This window comes from Schistosoma mansoni, chromosome 3, assembly GCF_000237925.1.
Source record: "Schistosoma mansoni strain Puerto Rico chromosome 3, complete genome".
NCBI classification, from domain to species: domain Eukaryota; kingdom Metazoa; phylum Platyhelminthes; class Trematoda; order Strigeidida; family Schistosomatidae; genus Schistosoma; species Schistosoma mansoni.
This window is the reverse complement of record NC_031497.1, coordinates 3853893-3868472: the sequence shown is the minus strand read 5'-3', so window position 1 is coordinate 3868472 and position 14580 is coordinate 3853893.

Sequence of the window (14580 nt, the reverse complement as noted above, 5' to 3'; positions counted from 1 at the left end):
ATTATCAGAACAACAAAAAAAAACATGTTTATCTACACACTTAATCTATTGATTCTCATTATAATTATTACACTTATCAAGTGCCTTCTATTTGTAACCAATTTACTTAAATAAATATTAGCAGATTAATACATAGACATATATATACATCACATAAATCGATCAAATCAATACACACTTCAATCAATTGATTATTGTTTTTCTATATAATCAATCATATATATAGGAAAAAATTAATAATAATTATGATTGTCATAAAATCAATAATTCTATTAAACATGTTTATGAAAGTGAGATAAAAATTATGAAACTTTTTAAACAATAATAACAATGATGAATATTATTTTGTTGTTAAATTTTTAATAAAAAAATATTGACCAGTTAAATTAATTGCCATGGTAACTATTATGATTATTATTTTCAGAAGTCAACAGATTTAAATTATTTACAAAAAAAATTAAAAAATAACAACAACATAGATCATCTGTTGATAACTAGATTTTCTTCTTTTTTTTATTTGAAATATATAAATAAATAAATAAATAGAATGTTATATGTTTATATTGATTGTATTTATTTTCTTAATTAATTCATTATTATTAATAATGATTAGTTAGTAATTAAATGATTCATTTGATTGATTAATTGATTAAGTAATTAGATAAGTTATTCATAGAGTTGAGTGTACAACGTTACCCTTCTTCTTTAATTATTCCATCTTTATTCTTGTATTCACTTAATTTTATAAATAAATCTATTGATTAATTGTCAATTAGATAGTAATAGAATCAATGTAATGTATATCTTAGTAACCCTTTGAGTATATGGGAAATAGTTTAGTATTCATTTAAATAGTAATATATTTGGAAAATAGATAATTCTATGCCAAGTTCAGATGATTGATGCTGATTGTATGAAAATAAATTGTTTATTTTTACGAATATTTGTACATGTGCACATAAGTGCTCAATATGTTCAGGACTATAAAGAATGATACCTTTAAATTTATTACCTTAAATTTATTAGTGAGATATGAAGTCATTATGAGAAATGTTATGTATATGGTATAAAATTATTAAATTAGGGAAGAATCTACCATCTTAAACATTTTCTCTGTTTAGTGATCCCATTTGATTTGAAGTAATTAGTCCTTTTGATAAATTTTTGTAGTGTAATAAGAGAACTGAGATTATCAGAACTATGTGATATATTAGTGCAATACATTTCAATCTGATCACACATAAGCTTGTTAAGAACATTTATATATAAAAATAGAAGGTCAAAAAGACTAGAAATGGAGGGTAAGAGGAGACAAAGATAATAAAGAATATAATATGAAAAATAATTTGAAACCTCATCGCTCTGGTTAATAAGCTAATATTACCAGAGTAGGTTTAAGGAGAGAACAAACTGTTTTTATATACATGAAGGGGGTTTGAATTTTCGTATGTCTAAGGCTTCAATAAGCCTTAATAAACGCTCTTTTGCTTTTTTGTCCAACACCACAAACAACGTGTTAAGATCAATCCTATGGACTGTTTCAACTATGTGTTTGGCAATAGAGGATGTTGGATGTTCATCATCTGGTCGCATTCAGTTATTTGATTTTATTTGTTTCTGCAACCATTTAGATACATGTTCAGACACCTTAATTTGGCGATCACGATTACTACTCCTTGTGTATGCGTTGCCACACACACATTCAAATTGATAAACATAGTGGGATATGACTTAAACGTTTTCATGTCTTTCAGGTTTTTGATGAAGTATAGACCTTGGTTTTTCCTTGACAATGATCTTTGATTCGAACTACGTCTCATTAATAACTGATTTGAGACTTTGTTTCATTAAAAGACCATTCGAATCATCTCTAAACGGTAAGGTGATGTAGACGGGCATTTTTGTGCCAAGGCTATAGTGGGTTTCATTATACCATGACCTTTCCATCTGTTTATGAATTTTAGGGGATGGCCATTTTCCATTTTGTTTAAAAACATAACGTCATCAATAGCGTCGTTCGTGCAAATAAGATTAATCCTGTTAAATAGTCCTCTTATCAATCCCCGTTTGTATTGCACTGGGCAGTAAATATGATAAATAAGGTAATGCCCTATCCAAATTGGTTTTCTAAAAATGGATAGTTTCATCGGATCGTCTTCTCGTCTACTCAAAAGTATATCTAAGAAATGAAGCTGGTCATTCTTCTTATCGTAAAAAATACTGATGTAGACATTCCATAATGTGAGAGAGATATCTAGAGAACATAGTATAGAATATATATTAGAATGGACAAGAAATAAATATCATAGGGCTAATCATCAATTTGCTCTTAAACTGACAGAAATCCTCCCCTCTTTATGATGTCCAACATAGACTAAGGAACTTCGAGGTTTACAGCTACTATTTCTGATTCAGTATTCTAACTCGATCATCCAATATTTTCATATTTTCTCATTAGTCCATGGTAACTACCTTTAACAATCAAACTTCAACCAGTAATAATATTACTCTTAGTGGCACAACATGTTTACAAATCTATCTGATTATTACTAAAGTCAGCATGTTCATTGTTTTATTTAGGAAACCGATGAAATCAGTCATGTATTCATAAAACTAAGCAACCGTTTAGATAATATTTTTGATTTTCTTCGGATCTTGAAGTTTTATACATTCATAAAATAGGTTTTTTGTATTAGATCTGATAGAATTGGTAAGTTCACTGAAACGTCAACTTCAATAAAAGTAAATTTTAGATAGAGAAGTATTTCTTACTATGATTAATAATTCCTAACTGTCATATCTCGAAATGAACTGATTGGTTAGGTAATCATTCAAGATGTTGTAACTGACTGAAGCTTTTCAACACAATTATTAACTTTTATTCTCGTAGAGAACGTCGACATCATTTGAAAGGAAAATAAATCAATATGATAGGTCACAAAATCGATGTCAGTAACAGTTAAATGCTACTGAAGTATTACAAAAAGTCGAAACATGTAACCCATCGCATTGATAAGCAATTCGCCCTTAAACACTATCCCTTAGTTCAGGGCTCTTCAAGAACATATACGTATAATCGTATATTAGAATGAAGCCTAAAACTTTAGATCTCTGATCAGTTATCAAGTACTCACCTTATCTTCATTGGTTTCCAACTACTTTTCAACTGATATCATATCATGATTAAGTGAACATTTCTCAGGGTCTTTTAGTGAAATTTACAACCTATGCATAATCACAAGTTCATTATTATTATCATTGTTAATATTATTATTAATCCTATTTATTAACCGTAGGCAGAACATATTTATAAAATTAGTAAACTTCATCAAACGTAGTACTCAAAATTTTACTCAAAGTAGTGTGTATTCTTTAGACAACCTCATGATATATATATATATATATATATATATATATATATATATATATATTATACAAAGTTCAACTCAATATATGGGGCCTTATCTGCCTATCGAGAACATTATTAGCTACTTATAATAAAAACCCGGGAATCAGTTTAACTTTCTGTGGCTAAAATAAAACAAATGAAGCGGAGAAATTTCAGTCCTCATCACGTCATCACCGGTTATAAAAGAAATGTGTTTTATTCATTCCTACAATGTTTTATAGTTGCGTTTATTCATTAAAAAATCTAATTCGATGAATGCAGTTTATTCATATACTACTTCCTCGTTAAGTAATCTTAGGCATATTACACTTTACTGAATACAACCAATAATCAGTACACGGCACCCAGTTTTCGATAGAATAAATCCACAATTAAAAGTTTGTAAATCGTTTTTGTTTTGAATCCAGTGTGAATAGGAATTCTAAATGCAATCACATAGACAAAACTGATATTGTTAGCTCGACATACTGGATCTGCTATTCAGCTCCTTCTGATGAGCAAGAACTGTTTTACTGTTTATAGTAACTTAAATTTGGCTAGAGATAGATTCACCTTTTGCAACTGTGACTTTTGTATCCTGATAGGCTCACCAATATGTATAGAGTAATACTTCTAAACGATACATCGATTTCCTCAAAACATGCCAGAAAAAGTCAATGCATGTTGAATTCACTTGAAAAACAGCAATTTAACACAATCAATATAATGTTTAATGATTTTAATGAATTAATCTTAATTTCCCAGTCGGATCCATATTAATAACTAGTTTCAAAACTAAAAAGGTGTACAACAATCTAAACGTCAATGAACAAGGTGAAATGATTGTACTCTAATGAATAAATAACCACAGCAGGAGAATTAATTTATATACATATTAATAAGATATCCAAATCATGTAAAAAGCAGTCGAAAAATCATGAAACTTGGTAAGAAAAATAGATGGATACATTTATATACATGGGAGAAAAATAAGTCTTCGATCAAGTTAGATAAATCAAGATTTAAGCATAGATAAATGTAGAATTTTCGTTATTAGCTTCTCTTATTTAACATAAACATCAGTTAATTGAGAAAACCAAAATCGATAATCTTAAAACATAATCATGAGAAACTCAGCAAAACAGAATGAGAACTACGTTCATTTCAATTATTTCACCAGGATCTAATAAGAGCATTCAATTCAGTTAAATGTTTGTATTTCAAACGTCAATAAATATCCTCTATTGACAATCGAAAAGGAATGTTTTAGCTACATTTGGCATCATAATAACTTGATGATAGCAATGTCAGTTAATAATTTTGATGTAAAAAAATTTTCATTTGTTTCAGTTCAAGAATAACCAGAAATCTTACATATATCATATCTAAACTCTTAACGAGAAAGTGAGTAGACCTACTATAAAATTCATTAAGTACAATAGGAATCATATAAATAGAAGATTCATATGGAAGATTACTTCTGATTTCGAAAACTGATGAAAAATGTGCTGAATGGGAAAAATTCATCAGCAAATAGCTTACTGACATACATCACTAAGTGTATTATTTGGTAAAAGAACTATCAATCTGTCAAAAATGTGTATATCATATAGTACAAACTTTTCCTGATCAAATTATGATTATTCCTCGTATTCTTTATCTACTTTCATTACATCATCAATAACTAACAAAGCAAGTTCTCGTAGTCTCTTTTATCGGCTTGCCCTATGTCGAGCCCACATAGGTTATTCTAGTCTCTGGACAGATCAATCTATTCATTCTACTTAAATTACATTTTAACTTTGTTAATTATCTGTTTATCAACCTTGACTGTTTTTATTTTATCGTATGTGTGTGCATTTCTTGTCTTACTCATCAGATTTCTGCAGCTTGTTTTTGATCGACCATAAATATTGGTTTCACGCTTAGTTAATTCGAGTTGGCTCACACGCCTTTTCCACTGCGCATCATTTCGCTTCGTTCCTTTGATTGTCTGTCCAGATCAATGAGTTAACAAACTATACGTATTAAAAACTTCATTCTTGTATTAGACTTATTTAATTACGTTAAACGCTAACATGATTTAAGTCGATGATTATATACGAGGACAGAAAAGATGTATATTTCAACAACGATCATTTGCCCTACCTAACTGAAGTCAGATCTAGGGCCACCAAACTCTCTCACATATATTGATTAGTACACTTCTATTGTCATCAGATAGTAATAAAGTATTTAAACAGTATTAGTTTACTTTAGAAATTAACTGTGTATCTATTCGAAGATCTCGTTACTTTTAATTCAGTATATTAACGATCCACAAAATAAGACTAGTTCATTTATTTTTTTCTACTGTAAGAATGAGATATTCTCTGTACTAATGTTGCTTTATATTTTGATTATTTTTGTCAAATCAGTAGATACTACATATTTGCTTTCATATGATAGTCGATTTGATGTGGTCTTCAGTGTAAATTCTTTGACACATGGTGGATAAGGTCACTATCTCTGATAGAGTAAATATTATGAATCTTGATTAAAAATCTACAGTTATCTAGTTAAAACATACATTGTCTTCAAAATGGTCCTGAACAATCAAACATCAGTTGAAAACTTTGGTATTGGTAAACAAAGCTCATACTTTATTCACTCTTTCCATTAATTTTCTGAGTTTTATCTTAGTTTATATTGAATAGATGTGGTTTGAAACCAGGGTGGTCATTTCATTCTATTTAGAACACTTTGACTGGGTGTACCTGCATCCCAAATATAATGTTCACTCTAGGACTCGAACCCAGTACTCACCGTTCTAAACCCCAACGTGTTACCCACTTAGCTAATGAAAGCTGACAGCCACTCATTTGTGAAACTGGTGTGAATTTCAACCTAACCTTGTTACGGATTTGAATTATCCTGTTATCTATAATGTTGTAGTACGTATTTTTCTTAAGGAAAGTACCATCTTGTAATCTTCTAGTTCCTGCCACAGTTCCCTTTAGCTTTCATACAATTTTAATATGATCAACTATTTATTCGATCTAAAGATGAAATTATGTCGAAATCATATTATCAAAATGTAACCTACACCCAAGTTATTTAAATGAACAAATATATGGATCCAGAAATAAATAATAAAAAAATAGGAAAATAGATTATTTATTTTGTCCTCAAAATATACTAAACTAAAAAAAGACAGGTTACTTTTTCATTAGCCAATTTTAGGTTTCATCCCAAATTTTTCTATAAGATAAACTTTGTTTAGTCAAACTGAATAATATTATTGTCTGATTATCATACAAAAGACTCGTCACCACTATTACTCCTATTTTGCTATTGTTTTTTTACAACCGCTATCAAACTTTTCGTGACAATCTCTTTATTTAAGTATATATATATATATACTCTGGAAACCGAGAGTAAACTCATTGTATTTTTATAGATATGAATATATTTCTATATTTGTATTATTGTATTCTATTTTTCATCATTTCAATAAGAATACCTAACTGATTTGATAGTACAAAAGGCAAATAAATTATTCAATCATGAACAAACAAACAAATGAGTGATAGTATATGAGTGACGAAGATGGCGGTTATTCTTTTTTTTAAAAAAACGAAACAAAACCATTTCTCTAACTCTTCAGTGATTGTTCTTCTAAACAAATAGATTTAGTCAAATACGAGAGATAATGTTGGTTAATTGTTTTTGTGATTACTTTTTTTCCTCTTTTTTTTGAAGTCGTTTACCTACAAACTGTTGTTATTGTTTTTGTTTTCTTCTTTTTAGCTAATATCTATTTCGTGTTCGCTTTCTACAGTCGACATCATTGTTTTGAATAGATAAACAAAATGACCAAAGTTTTGTTTTTTTGAATAGATAAATAAATAAACAAAATAAATGGTATAATGAAAATTTAATAATCTTTTGAAAGATCCAATTTTGATAAGAGCTGAATAACTAATGTACATAATAAAATGTAAAGATAAATACACATAGAGAATAAATGAAGTGAATGGAACAAAATTTCATTGAAATACATTAATTCAATCAGAGAATGTAAAATAGGTTTGGTCGGTTAGCTTAGTTATTGATAATTGTTGATCATTCGAAAGGAATAATGGTTTTATTGATAGTTAAGACTAACTATCCAACGTGTTCTATACAAAATTAATGCGATACGAACTAGTATGTAGTGTTTTTGATTAACCTATTGAATTGAGTGAGAGCAAATATCTCCACGTGTAGCTTTTCTAGGGTTACTGCCAGTCTCAAACCAGGGTAAAGGAGGAGAGTTGAGCAGGGTGTCAGAAACACCATTTCGTAGAAAATAACCTTGCTCAAAAAAGTGCTAACCAGAAAAAAACAATTTAAACCATTTAAACTCTGCTCTGGGAGTTCAAGGATCTTCATTTGGAAGTATTAATAAGTTTCAAAGTGAAAGCCAAGATTCTTCGAAATTCAAGAGGCCGATGCCCCTCCCGATGACCAGAGCAAAGCTTAACACAGGTACATGGACTGTCCGGATAATATGAGGGAACGGAAGAACCAGTCAAATAGCTATGGAAATGAGGAGACACAACTTTGTGGTGCTCGGAATAAGTGAGACCCATTGGACACAAGCTGTACAGAAAAAGTTGGATTCGAGTGACATTTTGTTTTACTCTGTTCATGAAGAGAAAAATGCTCCGCACACACAGACAGATGTTCTGATACTGTTCAAAGAAGGTCATAAAGCACTTATAGGATGGAAATCTTATAAATCCACAATCACCAAAGTACTCTTCAAAACAAAGGACGGAATCACAATGATTTTGAAGGAAGATCCGTGGAAGACGTGGGAACAGTGAGAGGACATAACTGACATAACTTCAGATAACCACCTGGTTGTAACCAAAGAGAAAACTGGAGAAACAAAATCATGGATAAAGTCAACGAATTTAAGATACCTGACAGTAAAAGGTATCAAGCCTTACATGATCTACCCAAAAAAGAGAAAACTACAATGAAGGACAACTGGAAAGTGATCAAGGAAGTACTAACTTCAACATGTAAGGAGGCTGTCAGCTTCAAGAAGCATCATTATAGGGGACGAATCTCCATCGAAACCCTAGAAATGATTCAAGAAAGGAAAAACAGGAAGTCAGCAATTAAAAACAGTCGAACAAGAGCAGAGAAAGGCAAGGTGCAGGCTTAGTGCGCAGAAGTAGCCAAGCAAGGGAAGTGGAGTATTGTGGCAGACAAGCATTAATATGTAGAAGACTTATCGATGACGGGGGGAAAAGGTGCAAAAGATGGAAATATGAGACAAGTATATGATATAACGAAGTAACTAACAAGAAGATATAGTAAACCAGAGAGATCAGTCAAGAACAAAGAAAGTAAGACAATCACTGAGATTCAGAAATAGTAGAACAGGTGGGTGGAGGACTTTGAAGAACTTTTTAATTGACCAGCCCCATTCAATCCATTGGACATTGAAGCAACACATAGACCTTCCTATAGATGTCACTCCACCAACGATCGAAGAGATCAGGATGTTCATCAGACAAATCAAGAATGGGAAAACAGCAGCACCTGACAATATACCAGCTGAAGCACTGAAGTCAGACATGGAAGTAACTGCAAACATGCTTCACTTATTATTCAAGAAGATTTAGGAGGACGAATAAGTGCCGACAGATCGGAAAGAAGGACATCTCATGAAGATACCAAAGAAAGATCTTAGCAAGTGTGCGAATTACAGAAGCATCACACTAATATCGGTACCAGGAAAATTCTTCTACTGAGTACGGCTGAACCGAATGAGAGATACTGAAAACGCCCATCCTCAAGATTAACAATCTGGATTACGTAGGGATAGGTCATACAAAAACCGATTCGTGACACTATGGATCATTGTTGAACAACCAAATGAATGGAAATCGTTACTGTACATCAACTTTCTTGATTAGGAGGAGTCTAACCGTGTAGATAGGCAAACCTTGTGGAAACGTCTTCAACACAATGTCGTACCGAAGACGATCGTCAACATCATACAGAATTCATACAACAGACTACAGCGCAAAGTGGTGTATGCAGGACAGCTGAAAGATGCATTCCAAGTGAAAACCGATGTCAGACTAGTCTGCTTACTTTTTTCCATTTTTTCTTCTGGTGGTTGACTGGATTATGAAGACCTCGACATCTGATACAAAGCACGGAGTAAAATGGGCAGGTTGGATGTAACTAAACGACTTAGACTCCGCAGATGACTTAGCTTTTCTATCCCATACACACTAACAAATGCAGACAAAGACAGCCAGTGTAGCAGCAGCCCACGCGTCAGTAAACCTCAACATACACAAAGGTAAAAGCAAGATCCTCAAATACAACACAGAGGGCATCAACCGAATTTCATTTGACTGAGAAACTCTAGAAGAAGTGGAAAGTTTTACCTACCTGATCAGCATCATCGATGAATAAAGAGAATCTGATGTCAATGTGAAGACAAAGATTGGCAAAACAAGAGCGGCATTGAAGAACATTGAAGAACATATGGAACTCAGAACATTCAATACCAACGTCAAGACAGTCCTGCTGTATGCAGTTGAAGCTTCGAGAACTGCCACAACCATCATCAAAAATGTACAAGTACTTATAAACAATTTTCTACGCAAGATACTCAATGTCCGTTGACCTGATACCATCAGAATCAACCTACTGTGGGAGAGATCAAACCAGCTTCCAGTTGAATAGGAAATTAGGAAGAGATGTTGAAAGTGGATAGGACAAACATTACGAAAATCATCAAACGTCATCACAAACCAGGCTCTCACTTGGAATCGTGAAGAGAAAAGGAAAAGAGGAAGACAAAGGAACCCACTGCATCGGGAATCGAAGGCAGACATAAGAAAAATGAATAATATTTGGAAACAACTGTAAAGGTTTATTCAGACATAGTTTGATGGATAAACTGGTGGGAGGTCTATGCCCCTGCACAAAGGGTGCCAGGAGTAAATAAGCAAGTAAGTAAGTAAGTTACAGACTGGTAATCCCGCCACAGTTTTAGCAGCACACCTCATTTATTGCTGAGTATTAGACACCATGACATCGATTACTGAAAATACTGATGAGTTAAGTCCTATGTAAATCCACTATTTGATACATGATATTTTAATACTGCTCTCAATCGGTTACTATTAGTTGTTATCAGTAGATACATAATTATAACGTAGTCATTTGAAGATTCTCTCACAATTCGGCAACTTTCCTATCTTAATTTATGTCCGCAAACTAACCTTGATGTTTTCAGTCATTCTACTAGACATTTTTAAAAATCTGAAGAACATTAAAAGAAAATTTTGAAGTCCAAACAGCGACATAAATTTATGACTGTTAAAAAAGGAATTAATTGTTACAACTGTATCAACTGCATTTTAGACACTTGGTAGCATATTTGAACATAACGACGTTTACAAATATTTGCACGTTTTATTTGTGTATCCAATAGTCACATAACAATCACAATTCAAAGTAGATTAGCACACCTTCTAGATGGTTTCAACCTGGACACTTCATAATATGAAACTTCCAGCAGTCTTTGGTGACGTCAAGCAGTATTGATTCTTAAAATAAATGGTCATTTAAATGAAGTGACACAGGCAAACCAACTACAATTAATAGATATTATTATTTACACTTCTAAGGATGTGTAGATTTATAGTCTAATTTAAACACTCACTTATCTAAGGCATCTTTTATTACTAAAGTAGACTGTATGACCGTTGTAATCTTGATGATTATTTGTATTTTAAATAATGTTCTAATCTTCCATAGCATGTTCAAAGTATCTTCTGCTGTAGTTTTATAAAATGTATATAATTGGATCCCTCAACTGTCATGTCAGATTTTAGCTAGATCCAATAATGATAATAGCCAGAACAAAGATTCATTAAATCAAATTCCTGTACATTAATATTCATATAGGTAGTTTACTATAGGCATGTTTTTAACACATGGTTTTTTTCCATTTATTCAAATGCTAGCTACATTACTTACTAATCATCTCTCTTATAGAAGAACGCAATAAAGTAATTCAGCCTTTATTTTTTCTCTATCTTTCATTCATTCTTTCAAATCAGATTCAATTTATATCTTCCCCTTTTTTTCACAGTAGATATACCGAAAATTCATGATTTCTAGTTTAATTTCATTTTTGATTTCCTTAACCTTTACATTTGATAGATAAAGTGTGTGTTTTTTTGTTTGTCTTCATTTAGTTTAACTTCACCTAATCTTTAAATCTAGTTCCCTTTTCTTTCTCTCCTTTTTTTTTTTACTCTACTTATACTATAACTATACATAGTTGACTATCATAAACTCTTTTGTCAAGAGAGTCATAAAAGTTGTGCTTTTTTTAATTGTTTATTTTTCACGAAATATATAAATTTATTTTGTTATATTCGTATATGGTTATACATAAGTATGTGTTGGTATGTAGGGAGCATTTAATAATGATAGTAATATTAGTAATAGTAATAATAGTAATAGTAATAATAGTAATAGTAATGATAATAATAGTAACAATAATAATAGTAATAATAATAATAAAATCAACAAAATGGCAATAACACTTAAACTGAATTCTTAACTTGTGACTTTATTTAGTACCTATCTACATTATGACCAGGAAATATATAATTTTTTTTATTTAGAGTGAAGATTTTAAATATACTCCCCATGTATTGTTAACAACATGACCATTTTTAGGTTTTTATATTAGATGAAAATAGAATTTTTAAATGAAATTCTAAATCATTTCAGTCATGAAGTGAAAGGAATTAAAAAATGAAGAAAAATATAAAGGTTGAATTCATGAGTGAATTAAAGCTAGACCACCATGGGAAACCTGGAGGAACTAGATGGCCATTTCGTCGTGATATGGGACTACTCAACAGTGCGCATCCACGATTCCACTCTCTTGATTCGAATCCAGGACCTTCGGTCTTGCGCGCGAACGCTTAACCTGTAGACTACTGAGCTGGTCGGTATCCAACGGTGTTGATGTCTAACTTCAACCAATCCACGATATTAGGCCACCGTCCACCATTGTCTTACAACAGACACAGGTTGACTCCACTGGTCACGACTTCTCACTAGAACTCCAGGAAATACCTCTTGAAGCCAGTCACTAGTGAACATCTGATAATTATAATCAGACTCATGATTTCATATATTAAATTACTATAATATCCACAAAACCCCTTTCTGAGTATATTTTTCACTGATATACCAATGAATTATCGCTTGATTTCTACTGTTTAAACTTTTATTTAAAGCTAAATCAAATTAATTAGCTAAAACTCATTTTATCTATTCGAATCTTTAGTTAAGATCAGTTCTATTATCAGAACATCGAAATTTAAAGATCTTATCAATGATAATCTGAAATTGATCTGTAAAAACCGTTATTCTATTCAGTAAGTCGACAATAATAAGTCATTGGTTAAATATGAGATAATTTGAGTAAAGGAAATTATCTATCGGCAAATGTAACAAATGGTAGTTGTGGCTTACGACAGTTGACATTCATCAGTCGTAAGCTCATTTATGTTTCTTATGGAAAAATTGTATTGTCATGATGCATCTGCTAATTTAAGCGGATTTATGATTCAACTAAAGTTTCTTGTGTGGTTAAGTCAACTTAATTTATAGAAAACGATCTCTGCAACTGTTTACTGTATTCACATGTATTATCAAGCAGATTAATGAGTGTAATAAAGTAATCTTTCATCGATTAACCAGTGATTAATGACCAATATATCATATATCTAGTCCTTAATGCTGATTGGGTTCAGTTGATCAAGTTGGTATGTAATCATTAGAGTAAATGACTTGACACTATGAGCACTGTCTTTTAACTTAAGTTGGTCGGATGTAACTGTTCGGAAATTCTAGACCTATACATCGGGTTAGTTGGCACTTGTCATGGCATACCTGAAATCATGAGAGAACTGATGAAATTCGACCTACAGAACTCGATCAGCACCCGGTCAGAAAAACACGGGATTGGTCAGCACTCAGAGATGAATCAATATAAACATCTTACTCTTGCAGGAAGTTGGTTGCAACTCAATGAGCTCAATGGTAACATCTCAAATTGTGGAGTTACACCAAACGGGTTCGTATATCACGGACATTACCAATTCCGTCAAAATAACAAGCATACCTAGCTGAAAAGTGCTAACTAGCAATAAGTTTATATCTAAAGCTTATCTCCGGCTACCTTTAATCATCACCCTTATACCATTTTGCATGTGAATGCTGTAATGTATAGAATCTTGATAAAAATATATGAGATAAATACCTACAAAATCATTACTTTAGAATAAATTACTTATTCTCATCGTGTTCATCTTTATACGGTTCTATTCGTCAGTTATCATTCATTAATCGAGGCATATATAATCAGTTCTGATATAATTATGCAATTATAGATTATGAAGAAATGATTCTGTATAGTTAATTTATATTAACTTGAATAAAACCGAATTAATCATTTGTGTTTATACCAAGAATTTTACATTAGAAAAATAGGATAAGTATACACACTGAAATAAAACCAAAAAAACTATCAATGCACTCACGCTGGCAACAATAATAATAAATTGTTTTAAAACCTATAAAAGTTCTTTTTCTTAAAAAAATGTTCCACTTTATGATTAATCTGTTTAACCTAGTGATTATTTCTTTTTTTTTCTTTTTTTCGGAGGTGCCTAGACAACTATTTGTGTAAACAATTGTTTTCTTGAAACTTTTTTGAGTAAATAATTTACATTTTTTCTGAATTACCGCAGTTTGAATTTATAGAAAAAACAGTCTTAAATATATGAATGTGATTAGCTGTTTGATTGTGATTCGGTACTAAAGAAGTACCTTTTACTGATATAGTACAGAACTAACACTTTATATATAAATGTATTAATTTTAACGACTTGAATATATATGCAATATTTCATTTGGTTTGATTCTTTAAGAAGTTTGATAGAATGCAACATCAATTATGAAAGTATGCTTATATACCGATGTTCGTAGACTTTCTTTTGATACTTACCGCTCAGTGTTACTAGTTAAATAATTACTCATATGTCATTCAATTCAGTACCTTCAACTAACTTAATTATGTAAATTCATTCAGTATTGTTTGTTTG